The sequence below is a fragment of the Chenopodium album genome, chromosome 5 (genome assembly GCF_948465745.1).
Source record: "Chenopodium album chromosome 5, dcCheAlbu1.1, whole genome shotgun sequence".
In the NCBI taxonomy this organism is placed as follows: domain Eukaryota; kingdom Viridiplantae; phylum Streptophyta; class Magnoliopsida; order Caryophyllales; family Amaranthaceae; genus Chenopodium; species Chenopodium album.
The window spans coordinates 33,852,181-33,869,271 of NC_137838.1; the positions used below are offsets into that span (position 1 = coordinate 33,852,181).

The window sequence follows — 17,091 nt, forward strand, 5'->3', positions numbered from 1 at the left end:
AGGAGTGCCGAATGCTCGTTCGAGAACTTTCCTTTAAGTACATCTCCAAATCCGACAGTGTATGTGCATCTGCAGGACACGATGGCCCGAACAAAGCAGACAACGAGGAGATATAGGCCGGATGCACTAGTAGAAAAGGTGTTATTTGTAACTGGCGAAATTGACTTTTCGTAACTGGCATTGTTGGTTGCGAATGCCACCGTTACAACTAGTGAAAATTATTCGTAACCGGCTAATGTTAGTTACAAATAATGTATTATTCGTAACTGGCTTAACCCAACGCCAGTTATAAATAGTCTATTTTACAAGTAAGAAATCACACTATTCGTAACTGACATTAAGTTATGTCGGTTACAATAAGGGTATTATTAGTAACTAGCAAATCATAACACCGGTTACGAATATATTTTTTATTTTTTTTATAAAAAATACTATTAGTAACTAGCACTAGATTACGCCAGTTACTAATAAATAATTAATTTTTTTTATAAATATTTGATTCAAATACAAGAATGGTAGTATATCCTACCAAACGTCCCATCGTCAAATAGGTTATAACATGTTACAATTCAACCAACAAAACACGTACTCCGAATACTTCCATATAACTTAAATTCACCCACAGCATACAATACAAACACTCTAAATAGTTCCACACAACTCAAATTATTCATCCACAACCATACAATACAACAAAATTAACTATACTTTAATTTACAAAAAAAACAATTAAAACTTGAATTAAAAAAGCATTGATTTATAATTTAGAAATGTAATAACAATAACCAATAGGCTAAATAAAATTAAAGTAGATATATAAAAATGTGTTATATTGTTTTATTAAGCTAAATGCGATTAATCATAACATCGATTAATAAGATATCTAGTCTTTCAACAAAAAATTAAGCCTAAAAAACTTAGCCCATTGTTCTCGAATCTCATCCAATTCTACATTGTTGCTCATCCAATTCTACATTGTTGTAGGCTGCAAGTCTTGCCAAATACTCCTGCAAATATATAAAAAAAAAAAAAATACGTGTATATATATTATACTTTATAAAAATAAAACATCAACCAAAACTCATATAAAGCATTTTAGCTGGCACAAAAGAGGTATAATTCATCACTAACCTCTTTCAAATTACCCTTGCAATCGCTTGGAAAGATACTATCTCAAACATATATCTCATCACATAATAAGCACATTCGGTAACACCACATTGTTGAGCACACTAATTCAAATGAACATAGTACAATTATTTAATAAATTAAATAGTACTTTCATTACTAATAGAACGAAAAAGCAAGAATTATACACTTACCTCCATTCTTATGTGTAGTAATTGTGGCTTACTCATTTTGAAAATATTTCCTTTGAGGTGTGACCTATATACATTGTAAGGTCTAAAAAAAATCATAAAAAGCATAAAGCTTTATATTCTTTTATTCTTTTTTTTTTTTAGGGATAAAGCTTTATATTCTAGCGTAAAGCTTACCAATTCTCCATCAAAGTCAGCTGAAATGAAGACTCTTTTGACATAGAGCTTTATATTTTTGGTCTTACTATTAATTAAATCATCATTTCCATGGGGTGATACTGATGGAACGTACAAGACAGATCTGAATTCGACTTCACCCTGCAACCAAACAAAAATTAGAGACCTCATAAATGAGACTTACACTGAATACGTTCAAAAACCAAAAAGTAAAGTAAAAACCCATACATAAATAAAATAAAAACAGAATAGTATACATGTAGCTCTTTAGCTTCCGAGAGTATACCTCTGTTGTGAAGTGCGATGATGCTAGAGGATCTAATTAGTTGTCAAAGGTCTTTCGGTAAAACTCATTGTACTCTTCAGTAGTAACTTCCTTTGGATTCCGGTGCTACATTTATAATTAGGAGTTGAGCATGATCAACCAATAAATAAAAAACTTTCATTGCTATAACAAAGAATAAAAAACAACAAATGCTCACCCATATTGGTTGAGTCTCGTTCATGAGCTCCCAATCCCAGTGTTTCTCAACCACCTTTTTGGTCTTCTTCTTCTGGAAAAGCATAGTATAAGAGTAATAGTTAAATATTGACGGTTACCAGAAAAAGGGATACAATATGTTGTTCACATGCAAACATAATTCATAGATCAACAATCACAAATGAACCAAGAAATATACCTCAGTTTGCTCTTCTACACCATCTTTTTTAGCTTCAACAGGATCCTCATCCATCTCAACCTGAAATATATTAAAGCTAGTTCAACAGGCATCCTAATATGCTGAAAACAAAACCTATTGTTCCTACAGTAGGATACAATGCATGTAGCAATAATTTCAAATAACATCTGGCAGAATAATGAAGTCTCAATACCTCCTTTACAGTTTCCTTCTCTTCCCATGTGTATATCGGAAAGGAAACAAATTATGAGTAATTCTTAAGAAGTTTCTGGATTCTCTCTGGATGAGCAAAATTTTTGGCATCACCCTAGCAGTAATATATATACATCAAAATAATGGCTATTAGTGAGAAGATATTGAAGTGAACATGATAAAGTTCACTAACAGTTCCACAATTCACCTTCAGATAAAGTGTTATGCGGGTTCCTCTAGGTAACAGCTTCTCTGGACCTGTCTCCTCTCTAATCATATAGGTACTGCCATTAGCTTCCCCCTCCCACACATACTGTTTTTCAGACTTGGGACTCTTTGTTGCAACAACCACCTATTTGCATTAATAGAGAGTTAATGAGTGCACGAATAAAGAGTTAGTGAACCACAGAAGATCCAACAAGCAAAAAGCCACAGTACGAAGTGGTTTTTAAGTAGGAATTCATATTCTACCTTATCAGACACTAAAAATGCTGAATAAAACCCAACCCTAAATTGACCGATAAGATTGTTTTCTGCTCCAGATTCTTTACTATCCTGCCAAATAAGAAAACTTGAATAAATATATTATACTACTCTAAGAGTGAAAACCAGAGCATGAGTGAAAGCTTAGCACATATCCTAATTAAACTTCAATGCCTTAAGAAATTTAGTTGTTCCACTTTGTGCAATAGTTCGAAGACAATCTACAAGTTCCTCGCGTGTCATGCCGCCAATTCCAGTATCACTGTGGAAAAAGCAATAAAACGAAGATTATAAAGAAATTGGTTGGACAATGAATTTAGAATCCAATACCTACAAATGCAAAGCTAGACAGTGATGATAAAGGAGAGAGTGTGGAAGCTACACTGTTTAGAGGTATGATTGGTTCTCTTCTCTACTTGACAGCTAGTAGGCCAGATATAGTGTTTTCTGTGGGATTGTGTGCACGTTTTCAAAGCAATCCCAAAGAATCTCACCTAAAGGCTGTCAAGAGAATATTTAGATACTTAGTAGGAACAGATGATCTGTACTTGTGGTACCCCAAAGGTGGTTCAATTGAACTATTAGGATACACAGATGCAGATTATGCTGGATTCCTAGTAGACAGAAAGAGCACATCTGGTATGGCACATTTCTTAGGTCCCTGCTTGATTTCATGGGGATCAAAGAAACAAAATTCTGTTGCTTTATCCACAGCAGAATCTGAATACATAGCTGCTGCAGCTTGCTGCTCCCAGCTGTTGTGGATAAGGAACCAGTTGAAAGATTTTGGTATTTTCTATGAAAATGTACCTATTTTATGTGATAATACAAGTGCTATTAACATTTCTAAGAATCCTGTGCAGCATTCCAGGACAAAGCATATTGAGATAAGACATCATTTCCTAAGAGATAATGTTGAGAAAGGTCTTGTAGAGTTGAGTTTTTGCAACAGTGAAGAACAAATTGCAGATATCTTCACTAAGCCATTGGGTAAAGAGTCTTTCTGCAAGTTTAGAGTCATGTTAGGTCTGACTAGGTCAAACTAAGAGACCTCTCTCAGCTGTTTTCCCCAATGATTGGCTAATTAAGTATTCTTTAAATGTGTGCGTGCATCATACCTTTGCAATCTGTCTATTATCTCAATGTTAATTGCTTATCTCTATGTGAGCAATATTGCAGCTAATCACTTTCAGGATTGAAGGCCATATTGAACAGATAAGCAACTGTTTCAGTAACCCTACCAGCAGAGGAAACAGCAGCAAATACAAACGAATTAATTTTGAAATTAATTTCAAATTAAACCGTGAGAAAATATTTTTTATATTCTTATTTGATTTTAAAATCTTTAAAATATGGCAGTTATTTTCCTCCAACGGCAATTTGTTCTGACAGTTGCAATTATGGGCAGTTGTTCATTTATGGAAGTTATTTCCAAATTAAAATAACTTCCAAATATCTTCTGATCCTCTGATTTTATTTCTGATTGTCTCTATAATTCCTCTTGCTATATATTTGCTTCCCTTTCTTTGCTCCGTGATTATTCATCATTCATCAAAAATTCTCAACTTCTCTCTCTACACAAGATCAATTCTTCGAAGCTTAGACAAGCAACAATGGTGAGAAAGGCTGGAACTGGAAGGAAAGGAGGAAGGAAAGGAGGTTCCAAAGCAAGTTTGGCTAGTTCCCCCTCGTCAAAATCTCAAGAAACAATCAAGGATGTTCTTATGAACGTCTCTGAGCAGACTCCTTCACAAGCAACACCAGAAATCAACCCCTCTGAAACTGAACCCATCAAGGTCGTTCCCTTGAGACAAACTCCTTCAAAAGAGAATGTCTTGATGGAAAAACCTGCTTCACCATCAAAGACTAAAACTTTAAACCCTTCTCCACAAAAATCCAAATCCAAAAAGGCCCCAAAAGAGAAATCCATCGAAACCCTCACTCAAATAACTGAAACCGTTTCTTCAAACCCCAAATCACCTTCTGAGGGGGAACCTGTTAAAAAGATAGCCAAGAAACTTGAAAAACAGTTAGAGGAAGTGGCTGATGAAGGATTGGATGAGGAGAAGGAGGACAAGAAGATGGAGGAGGATCTAGATGTAGTGGTGACCAAGGTGGTTGCTGGTACCACTACTGGCTCTGTAAGGAAAAGGCAGACTAGGGCTGCTTCAAAGGTCATTAAGGGCTCAGAAGAGAAGGAGACTACACCATCTGAGACTAAGAGAGGAGAGAAAAGGAAAGCAACATCATCTGTTTCCCGTATCTCCAAGGCTGCTAAAGGTAAACAACCTGTTACCCCCAGTACTGGTACAACTTCTTTAAGTTCTAGGACTGTGTTATCTGGTTGTGGTGCTGAGAATGAATATTTTGATATTCCTGCTTTGAGTCAAGTTAAGGAACTTCTTGAGTTCCAAGGATGGATGTCTCTGTTTAATGATTTAAATGATGCTTTTGTTGGTCCTGTTCGTCAGTTCTTTGTTAATCTAAAGCAAAACATTGATATGTCTGTGGCATCAACTGTTTCTGGTAGTGTTGTACATGTTTCTGAGTCTGTTTTATCTGAGTTGCTGGGTATACCTAGAGATGGTTTTGGTAGATATAGCAGTGATGGGTGGCCCCTAATGGGAGGAGTAACACCTGAGGAGGTTACTCAGTTTTTGTTTGGAAAGAAGGAAGAAGCTGGTTCCCCTAGTGACTTTAGGGAGGCAATTATGTTGGTTCTGCACTCCATGTGTTTGAAGGTCCTTCTGCCCAAGGGTCAAGGCAGAGGTACTGTTAGGATCATGGACATGGTCCTGATCTATCTGATCCTGAAAAAGGTTAAGGTTAATCTGCCTGCTCTAATGATGGAGCACATGTTGTACTGCCATGCTTCATCCCACAACTCCCTGCCTTATGGTTCTTTTATCTGCAAAATCATCAAGGAGCAGAATCCCAAGTTTTCTTTTTCTGGTGAGGTGGTGAGTCTTCAGTTGTTCTCCAAGAAAATACTCACTCAGAAGAAGATTGACTACTCTGGAAAGAGGCTGACTTTTGTAGGTCAAGAAAGTAGCCCAAGGGTTGCAGGGAACCAGGAGGAAATCACTCCTGAGGATGTGGCAATGCTTCTTGCCAAGTTGGAAAGGCAGGATGAGAGGATCATAAAGTTGGCTGCCAGTCTAGTGCAGGCTGAAGAAGAAAGGAAGCTTGATAAGCTTATGAACAACAGGAAATTCCTCACTATTTGCAGGGTGATTGATCACCTGTTGCCCCCAGAGTCTGGGATGCAGTTTGACTCTACACACTGTAGGATCATTGAGACGGATGATGAGGAATCCTCCAGTGAGAAGGGTCCTGATGCTGAAAAAGGAGAAGGTTCTGAAGAAGAGGAAAATGAATCTGATGAGGAAGAAGAAGAAGAGACAGAGGAAAAGGAGAAGAAGGAAGAAGAAAAGACAGCTGAGGAAGGTTCTGACTTCGAGGAGGAGATCAACCCAGAGAATGAAGAAGAGGATGAAGATGATGATGAATGATCACTTCAGTCTCCCCCTCCCCTTCCATTAACTGCCATAATATTTGTTGTTCCCCCACACCGCTAGACTGTTTTTCATGCAGTGTGGTTTCTATTATGTTTCTAACCTTCTGGTGTGTAATCCTGAACAGTTTTAAGCTTTTTCTGTTTCATGTGATTGAATAACCTGTTTGTGCTAACCTGCAGCATTGAGATTGATCAGTGGTTGAAACTACTGATTTTTGGCTTACTTGCGATATTTTGGTGTGCAATTCTATTTTTTGAATGCTTTTTAATGATGCCAAAAGGGGGAAAAGCAGGTTGAAGTTTCTGAAAAGGCCTTGTTAGACAATTAGATTGAGTCTTTTATTTCCTTGAGTCAGATAATCACAAAAACAAGTTAAAATAGAGAGAACAGTTAGATTAACTAAACTGTTTCAGTGTCTTTTTCCAAAAATCCAAAAACAAGTTGTTTCTTTTAAATGAAGATGGCTATCCTGGTCAGTCATCAGTGTCATAAGTCTTTTACACAAGATATCCCCTGTGTAGAAAGTCTAGTAGAAAGTCTTGTCTTCTTAAGTGTAGATTAGAACTTTCTTTACTTTGCTGTTTCTCACTAACGTGCAGGTGCAGGAAACTTCAAAGTGTTTGTCATCATCAAAAAGGGGGAATTTGTTGAGTCACTTAAGGTTTTGAGTGATGACAAACAGCTGACTAGCTGGTTCTTGTTGGTTTTATATTATATCAACTGACATTTTGAACAGGAACAGCTATCCCAAGTACTTGAGGCAATATGAAGTTCTTTTGAATCAAAGCATTCAAGAAATCTGTATCAGAATGTTCTATCAAGGAAGGCCGTCAAGACTTGAAGATTATGAAGTCTCTCAGATTAGGATAGTTGATCTGTGTAGTCTTTATAATGTTAAGTGTGCATGGATGTTTGTACGTGAGCTATCTGTATCCCTTACTTAGAATATTTAGTGTTGTAGAGATCAGGAAAAGTTGACCTGATCTCTAGGACACTAACAGGTTGGGAAACAGCTGCTTCGTAGCTTGTTTCATGAACCTGGACATTAGTTCAGTAAATATTTTCTGGAATATATATTTCCTATCCTTAGAGAATATTTACTAAACTAATTGATTCAGTTTATGCAGAGTTGGAGATGAATTATTTCGCATATAACTTAGAATATATTATTCTACCCATTTATGGAAAGTAGAATAATATCTTAGAATATCTCTTATTTACAAAATAAAAGATATTCTATTTACCTAAGTTATGATCTGAAAAGATCACGAAAGAATTCATCTCCCAACCTTATAAAAGCATAAACTCGATCAGAATTTCGAGTGAGCTTTTTGGAAAAACTTCTCTATCTTTGAAAGCTCGAAATACACTCTAAGGGAAATAGTTAGTTCATCTCTTACAAACTATTTATGCACACAGTAAGGATTGTTTTGTAATTATCTCTTGTAAGCTTTGAGTAGGAAGCATTTAGAGGGAAACAAAGGGTTTGTATTGAATCACTAAGAGGTTAGTGATTGGGTAGCATTTACGAGTGTGAGTGCAAGTGCTTGTGAGTTCAAGTGCGAAGTGACACCTAGAGTTAGGTGTGGGGATCACGAGTGTGATCATTTGTAATTGCTTTTGTTTTTCAGAGTTGATTAATAAAAGTAATTAGGGTAGTGGAGGACGTAGGCTCAGAGTTGAGCTGAACCTCGTTAAATCTTTGTGTTGATTATTTATTGAATTTTCTGTTTCCGCTGCAGGACCAGTTCATCACCTGGTCCCCCTACATAAATAGAGAAGAAAATCCAATAATTCTTAACACTGCCCTGTACTCAATTCAACCCCCCCTTCTTGAGTACCAGCTGCACTTTCACATCTGGATCTAATGAATGATTGTTTTTATTCGGCCATTGGCACAAACGAAATACAAAATTCTTGACTTAATTAGCAAATTTGCTAAAAAGAAAACCTTCGCCTGTTTTGCCCCAAGAGCTAAAAGCAGACGCATCTGGCCATAGGCCTCGTCGAGATAAGATGCTAAGTTTTAACTTAGTCTTAATTTTACTTATGAATAATCGTCTTTCCCCAAGAGCAAAGAACAGGCGCATCCGGCTTAATGCCTCAATAGCCTCTACTTATGAAACAATGACCCTTTTCCGACTGTGCTGGAACAATTAGAAAATTCTGGCCTTTTAGATTTCACTTTCGATTAAATCAAACGACTGTGAATGCTGCCTTATCATTCGGTACGACCGCTTGATGTATTCGTAGAGCAATGTGCCACCCAAATGGGAGATGCTTCTCCTCGACGAATTCGCCCGAATGGACGTCGCTGGTTGTCTGACTCATGTTGGAGCAGACAGTCATACTCATGTTGGAGCAGACTGTGACCATTTGGCCTCTATTTATTTTTTAATATCCGGCCATTGGCCTCAAAATGATTTTATCTGGCCTTAGGCCTTTTAAAGAATTAAGCAAATATTCGTTAAGTGTTAGCATAAACTTAAAGAATTTTGTAGGAACGACTGCTTTAAAGCAGTCGGCTCCTTCAGAGAGATTGGGGCATCTGCTGTTGGGACAAACGCTTTCCAAATACATTGGCCGTCTGTATTTTGTACAAGCGACACTAATAAAAAAGACAAGTTGGGAAATGAAGGCATATTCTCATTAGCAAAATTTGAAATGACAAAATTTGAGGTATTTACATTCGTACTTAGAAATAGTACTTTTTCAAGTTGTCTACATTCCAAGTTCTAGGCAGCTTCCTGCCGTCTGGTTCTTCCAGACGGTAGGTGCCGTCTCTTACTTCCTCATATATTCGGTAGGGGCCTTCCCAATTTGGGGTTAGCTTTCCCTGTTCATTCGTCCTACCGACTGCCTCCATTTTCCGTAGCACAAAGTCCCCCACTTTGAGAGGACGCTTGTGTACTCTTTTGTTGTAAGCCTGTGTCATTCTCAGACGGTAAATCTCATGGCGCAAGGCAACATTGCCCCTGCGCTCTGGAAGTAAGTCCAATGCCAGCCGCATGGCCTCCCAGTTAACTCTTTCGTCATATAACATGACTCGAAGAGTCGGCTCATAGTGTTCAATGGGCAGGACAGCTTCTGCACCATACACCATGAGGAACGGGGTTTCTCCAGTCGCCCCTTTAGCAGTCGTTCTGATGGACCAGAGGACGTGTGGTAATTCATCCGCCCAAAGACCACCAGCCCGTTCAATTTTCTTTTTAATCCCGTCTGAGATTAGCTTGTTGAAGGCTTCAACCTGGTCGTTTGCTTGAGGCCGGCCGATTGATGCAAAGAAGCTTGAGACCCTTTGGTCTCCCAGCCAAGTCTTGAGTTGAGGCGTCTCAAATTGAGGACCATTGTCAAAAACCATAGACATGGGCACCCCGAAATGAGTGATAATATTCCTCCAAATGAAGGAAATAACATCTTTTGTCTTGATGTTTTTGACCGTCTCCGCCTCTACCCACTTGGTAAAGTAATCCACAGCTACTAATATGTAGCGCTTGCCGCCTGATGCCGCTGTGTAAGGCCCAAGTATGTCCATGCCCCATTTGGCAAAGGGTATTGGGCTGTGGATGGCCGTCAGGTCTGTGGTCGGACGATGGATGAGCTTGCCAAACTTTTGGCACTTGTCACATTTTTTTACCATTTCCATGGCATCCGATTCCAGAGTAGGCCAGAAATAGAGCCGCCTGGCCTTGGCAGCTAGAGACCTGCCGCCTATATGGGAGGCGTAGAAACCCGCATGCAAATCTTCGAGGACCTCTTTACCCTTCTCTGGGGTAACACACTTCAACAGGGGTTTCAAGAAACCAGTTTTGAAGAGTTCTCCTTGCCTCAGCTCGAAGTTTGCCGCTTTCTTCTTCAGAACAGCCGCCTCCTGGGGTGAATCAGGGAGCGTGCCGTCTGCAAGATAAGCCCGGATGTTGTCCATCCAGGTAGAGTTGCGGTCGAGAATTCCAATGGGGTCTTCATTAGATATACTTCTCTTTTCCATGACCTCCCAGAAGACCGACCGAGGCGTTTCACAAGAGGCGGATGATGCTAGTTTTGACAGAGCATCCGCCTGATTGTTTGAAGATCTGGGCACCTGAGTTAGATGGAACTCCTTAAGTGTCCCAACTTCACTGTTGACCGGCTGCAAATATTTTATCATGGCCGGATGAGTGGCCTCGTACGTTCCATTGACCTGGAGTACGACTAGTTGAGAATCAGAGCAGGCGTCAATCTTCTTTGCCCCTGCCGCCTTGCAATACCGAATGCCGGCTAGCTGGGCCTCATACTCGGCCTCATTGTTAGAGACCTGGAACTTGAACCGTAGTGCATATTCGTACTTATCTCCCTCAGGAGATTGACAGATAATCCCTGCACCACAGCCGTTCGCAGTGGAGCTCCCGTCCACATACACTTTCCAAGCCCGATCAGTATTGTCCGGTGCAACCGGCCTTGTCATTTCGACAATAAAGTCGGCGAATGCTTGCCCCTTTATTGCCTTCCTTGGTTCGTAAGTGATTTCTAATCCTTGCATTTCAATCGCCCATTTAAGCATTCGTCCAGAAGACTCCAAGGTTGTGAGTGGCCGCTTGATCGGTTGGTCAGTATAGACCTCTACCGCATGCGCCAAGAAGTAGGGTTTTAGCTTCTTGATGGCCATGTAAAGGGCAAGGCCAAATTTTTCAACCATGGGGTACCGAAGCTCCGCGTTCCTGAGAACATGGCTAATGAAATACACCGGGAGCTAGATACCGTCTCTTTCAGCTAAGAGAACGGCACTGAGGGCATGATCAGAGACGGCTAAATACATGAAGAGCTTCTCTTTGGGAAAGGGGCTAACAAGCCTCGACAAAGAGTGTAGATGAGTTTTCAGCTTTTGAAAGGCCGCCTCTGCATCATCCCCCCATTCAAAGTTGGTCTTCTTTTTGATTGCCTGGAAGAAGTAGAGACACTTGTCGCCTGACCGACTGAGGAATCTCCCCAAGGCCGCTAGGCAACCTGTTAACTTTTGCACTTCCTTCACAGTACGGGGCGACTGCATGTCGATTACTGCCTGTATTTTCTCAGGGTTGGCCTTTTTTTCCCTTTGGTCAATCAAAAATCCGAGAAACTTCCCAGACTCAACGCCAAAGACACACTTTTTTTGGGTTTAGTATGACCTTGTGCCGCCTGAGTGTGGTGAATGTTTCTCGGAGATCAGCAAGATGATCCGCCTGTTGTTTGGATTTGACTATCATGTCATCAATGTACGCCTCTACATTCCTTCCAATTTGATTAATGAAGACCATATTAATCATTCGTTGGAAAGTAGCAGGCGCATTCTTCAAACCAAACGGCATCACCGTATAACAGAACAACCCCTAATCAGTGACGAATGCCGTCTTTTCTTGATCTTTTTTCCACAAGGGGATCTGATGGAAACCTGAATAGGCGTCCGTAAAACTCATCAGGGCATGTCCGGCTGTTGAATCGACCAGACTGTCGATCTTAGGCAGTGGATAGCTATCCTTTGGACATGCCTTGTTGAGGTCTGTGTAATCAACACACATGTGCCAAGTTCCATTAGGTTTTTTTACTAACACAACGTTAGCTACCCACTCAGGGAAATTTCACGGCCGAATGAACTTGGCGTCTAGCAGCTTTTTAACTTCGGCGGCTGCCGCCTGACTTCTTTCCTCGCCATGGTTTCTTTTCTTTTGCCGGATGGGCTTCTTTTTAGGATCCACGACGAGTTTGTGGACAGCGAGATCTGGGCTGATGCCTGACATCTTTTCCACTTCAAAGGCAAAGATGTCTTTGAATTCTCTCAACAGCTGGTGCAGGCTCTCACCCAGCTTTGCAAATGCAACCGTCCCCACCTTAACCGTCTGCTCTGGGCGGTTGTCGTCCAGAGGGATATCAATATGTTCGCCAGCAGGCTGGGTACGAAGATCATCCGACTGTTCCCCGGTCAGTGATTGCTATTGTTTTTCTTTTTTGACCACCACCAGCTGATCAGTCTTTCTTTTCTTTCCGGCTGGTGGGGCCGACTGTTCTTCCTCGACATCGTCGAGGTCGATCATTTGCTTGCCACGGCCGGATGCTGCGGCCGCGGGCTTGACGTCCGAGAGATAACACTCTCGAGCCGTCTTTTGGTCCCCATTAAGGGAACCGACTATTCCATCATCCTTCTCATACTTGAGCAGCATGAGAGCAGGGATGATGCCGGCCTTACACTCATTTAGAGTGGGTCGGCCAAAGATGAGGTTGTAAGCTGTGAGCTCTTCAACCACTAGGAAACGGATGGTCATGTGTCGACCGTCTCCCCTGTTTCCCAGGCGGACAGGTTGGTCAATTCGTCCGACTTGGTGCACAAGTCCTCCCCAAAACCCAACAAGGGTGTGGGAGACCTCCATCATGCTATCCGATTTGTACTTGAGATTGGATAAGCATTTGGGGCTGATGAGGTCCGAGGAGCTTCCTATGTCAATCAAAATTCGACCAACCAGCTGGTTGGCCACTTTGCATTCAATGACCACAGGGTCATCATGCGGCCGACGGACTTAGGCTCTGTCCTGCTCGGTGATGACAACTTTAGGGAAGGCGGATGTGCCTGCCGCCTCTCCTTCCTCAACAAAGTTGACCATCTTTCTCAAATGGTCCTTGGTGCCCCAAATGGTCGAGCCACCCCCGGCAAATTCTCCTGCTATTGTGTATACCGGATCTTCATCAGTTTCGGCACTCACAGCAGGCTGGGGAGTCTTTTTCTTGGACTGCCCCGGATTTACCTTTGAAGCCACTTTGGACTTCACATAGGACTTCAGCTGTCCTTTGTCGGCCAGACGGTCAAGCTCCCGCTTGAGACTGAAGCAGTCGTTCGTGTCATGGCCGACATCCTCATGGAAATGGCAATGCTTGTTTTTGTTCCGATTTTCAGCGGAACCTTTCATAGGAGTCGGCTTCTCAAGAGTCAGCCGATCCTTTATTTCCAAGAGGATGGAGCAGCAGTCCTTGTGGAACTCGTACCTTGGGACGTACGGTTTCCACTCTTTTTTCTTCTTCTGGGCCGGTTGATCAGAGTTATCAATGGCCCAGATTTATTTTTTCTTTTTGCTCTCTTCTTGCTTAGGGGCCGGCTGAGCAGGTCGACTCTCCTTCTGTCGGTCGGACTTCTTAGGGTCCGACTGCTTATTGGAGGAGCAGAGCTCGGTCGCCTGTATATAGACTTCCGCCTCTCGTAAGGCTCCCTGCAGAGTGAAAATTTGTTTGCGGACGAGTTCATACTTAAAAGTAGACCCGTCCTTCAGACCCTTAAAGAAGTCTGTGAAGGCGACCTCATCAGACAGCCCATGAATCTAGATTCGTACCAGATTGAACCGCCTGACATAGGAACGCATGCCTTCTCTATCTCCCTGCTGTACATTGCCCAAATTAAGGCTTGTCTTTTTGGCAGGGATGTTCATAGAGAAGTTTGAAGCGAACAAGAACGCAAGCGTCTTGAAGCTATTAATACAACCAGCCGGCAGATTGCCGAACCACTGTTGGGCTATGCCCTTTAGGGTGGCTGGAAAACAACGACACCATGCGGCATCATCCAACCCCTATAAATACATGAGGTGGGTGTATGCTAGCAGGTCCTCTTCTGGGTTGGAGGTCCCGTCATAGGTTCCAACCAGAACATTTTTAACCTTGGTCGGTTGTTCGGCTTCAGTTATTTCCTTGGAGAAGGCAGAGGGTTGATCTCCAAGGTGTTGCAGCGTGAGCTGCCAGTCCATCGGCTGATAGCCGTATGCCGCCTGTCCTCCAAAGAGGGCAGGCTGCATGTAAGGAAAAGCCGGCGACTGGTACAATGGCGAAGCCATGTACTGGGCCGACTGGATCATATGAGGGTCAGACTGAACCGGTGGGCTGCTTGCTGGGGTCTCATGTACAGACTGGGAATACCTCATAGAGGTATTTTGAAAGCTATCATGGTAGGTTGACGTTGAAGCTGACTCTGATAGCTGGGTTTTCTTCTACTCAATGTATTGTCGAGCATCAGAGAAAGTTTTCTAGCTACCATCCGGCTGTATGTGTCGGATGGCTTTTCTTGTGCCCGTTTCTGGGAAACGGAGCCTGGTGAGGTCAAATTGGGGTCGAGCCTTCTCCGTAAGGGCAGGATGAGGAGTCGACTGGCGGTCCCTGACCGACTTCTGTTTGCCAGCTTGGGCTGGCTTCTTGGCCGACTGCTCCTTTCTAGGAGTAGGCGACTTCTTAGAGGCGAGTTGTTTGATTTCACCCCTGAGACTGCTCAGGAGTTTCATGAGTTCATCTCGAGTGATGGGAGTCGATCCTGCCGCCTGGGAAGGATCACCCGTCCGCACCGAGGTCTTTTTTAGCTGACCAGTAGTTTTGCTTGGCCCCGCCTGATCAGTGTGACGCTCCCGCTTTTCCCTACTGCAGATGCGTTTTGAGATGAGGGACCCGTTAGGATCCACATAGGTTTCGACGTCAGCGTCGTCTCCTGAGTCATGGTCCGTCTGGACCACTATGTCTTCTGAAGGCCGATTGGTCTCAGGATTCTGTACAGGGACTTGTGAAGCCATCTCAGAGGTAATCTCCCCATAGACGGCGCCAAATGTTTCGGGGGTTTTTGTCCCTTGGGAGAGTTACAACACTGAGACTTGATTCAGCAAAGGACGCCTGTACCTTCAAAGCAAAAGGACCGTCGGATGGTCGGTGGTCCGCCTTCGAAGATTAAGTTAGTAAGTATTCGGAGTAAAACGTGCGGAAATAAAGTTATCTGCTCGGATTCCAAGCTCAGGTAAAGTGCTGTCTGTTCCTTGAAAACGACAGCTCTGTAATAAATGTGAAAGTGACGTGTTGTCTCGTATTGCGTGTATTCCCCGTCATAAATGTAGGAACTGTCCCTATTTATAGGATCTTTTTGAAAAGTGTGCCCTCCCTAGGATCTAGTGACCTAGGGATTAGGTCACGCCGCAAAACGGAGCCTCAAGGTTTGGGCCCTTGAAAGCCGCCATTCCAGAGGCAATGCCTGAGTGACACGTGACAGGGTAAAGTCGTATCCCCTAATCAAAAGTAATTCCTAAATCCTCTAACTAACATAGATAGGGAAGTAGGGTCGAATCCACAGAGAAACGAGTCTTTCTATTCCTAATTAATTAAAATAATCCAGATTATAAAGTAACCAATATATTGTAATTAAAGGGAACTAAACTGCGAAGATTAAGAGTAGGGAGAAAACAATTAATAAAGGATCTAGGGCATAGGTTCACCAATAAATAATGCTACAGGGTAGAATATAATAATCATTCATCAATGCATACATCAATCAGATTATAAAGGGCTTTCGCTACGTATTATAATCACACAATTAATTTACCGGTATTAAATCTCATCTTTTGAATCTCGACTTAACCATTTATAAATTAACCTCCCTATTGAAACTAGACCTAAACATCAATTCTCATCTGTTGAATCTCGAATCAGTATTGTTAAACTCATGCATAAAAGATCTGCGCAAATCTAGTCACAGAGCATTAAATCAATCAATAGGAAATTAATCTAGCATTGATAATCAACAACAATAAATTACCCCTTCATATTATTTATGGATCCCCATAAACCCTAGAAATAAAACTACTCACACATATTAAAAACTAAACAAATCAAAGCAATAAAATAAGTCATGATGAAGGGAAATAAGATTAAGAGAAGAGAAATCGTTACCAAACTAATCTGTATTAATGGAAATAATCAAGAACAAGAGTTGAGAGAAGAGTTAAGAGAGAGAAAAGATCCTAAGTAGAGAGAGAAAGTCTAAGAAAGAAGATGATCTAATAAATCCGTACAAAATCGTATTTAAACTCCTTCTAAAACAAGAATTAAAACTAAACATCATCAGGTCTTCTAAAAACGCGCACCCGATCGGGCGAAGGGCCGCCCGATCGGGCGCGCCTTTTTCTTCGCGTTCTTCCCAAGCAGCATCGCCCGATCGTGCTAGATGCTCGCACGATCAGGCGCGCCTCAGCACGCTCAACCTAATAGTCTTGCCGCGCCCGATCGTGCTAGAGGTAGCCCGATCGGGCGGTTGCTTCTCCTTGAGGCTTGGACTTCGATTGGGCTAGATTTCTCGGCCCAATCCGGATTTCCTCTCGGGTCTCGAATACTTGGTCCAAATGCCTCGGGATCCCAATTACCGAGCCCTTAATCACCAGCTCTCACCGATCCTGGGCTCCAAAAGTGGTCGTGTCCTTCTAGCTTCCGTAGTTGATCCGTAAAGCCCGGGAAAATGCTCCAAGAGTGCAGTTTCCTGTAAAATACAACTAAAACTATGAAAACACTAGAACACACAAATTAGTAATAAAAGTGGCCCTAAAGAGCCAAAAACACTACTAATAACGACCAAGGGACGGGGGTAAAACACTATATAAAATGGACATATCAACACGTGTCACTGAGCCCAAAAGGCTTTTGGGCATCTTTTAGGGTGACACGCGTCGCCCTCTTAATAGTCCATGCTGGATCATCAATCATTTTAGAACAGAAGAATGTCCGCCTACCACGTGTCACCATCTCAAAGGCCCAGATGGCACCTTTATCAATGACACATGGAGGTTTCTGATTGGGCCACCTGGCCGGGCAAAAATACCCAAATCAAACCTACTGACAAGGTAATTGCTGCTAGAAAGCTTGCAGAATCACTAACAAAACAACCCTAATGTACATTTTGGTGCTAGCCCACCTAAGCAAAATAAG

The 17,091-nt window shown here is 42.0% G+C and overlaps 1 long non-coding RNA gene across 4 annotated transcripts; it reads right to left on the reverse strand.

Moving 5' to 3' along the window:
• Nucleotides 1-579: 579 nt before the first annotated feature.
• Nucleotides 580-3,113, reverse strand: LOC145630666 (uncharacterized). Of its 4 annotated transcripts, none has more exons than XR_014112167.1 (10): nt 3,003-3,113; nt 2,840-2,923; nt 2,577-2,720; nt 2,370-2,483; nt 2,177-2,236; nt 1,979-2,050; nt 1,783-1,887; nt 1,497-1,637; nt 1,323-1,386; nt 580-1,232 (listed from the first exon to the last, which is right to left on the reverse strand). It is a non-coding gene; the product is annotated as an uncharacterized LOC145630666 (long non-coding RNA). The 4 variants fall into 4 exon arrangements; XR_014112165.1 differs by having other exon boundaries at nt 580-1,007; nt 1,132-1,232; nt 2,840-3,107; XR_014112164.1 differs by having other exon boundaries at nt 2,840-3,107.
• Between the last annotated feature and the right edge of the window lie 13,978 nt (nt 3,114-17,091).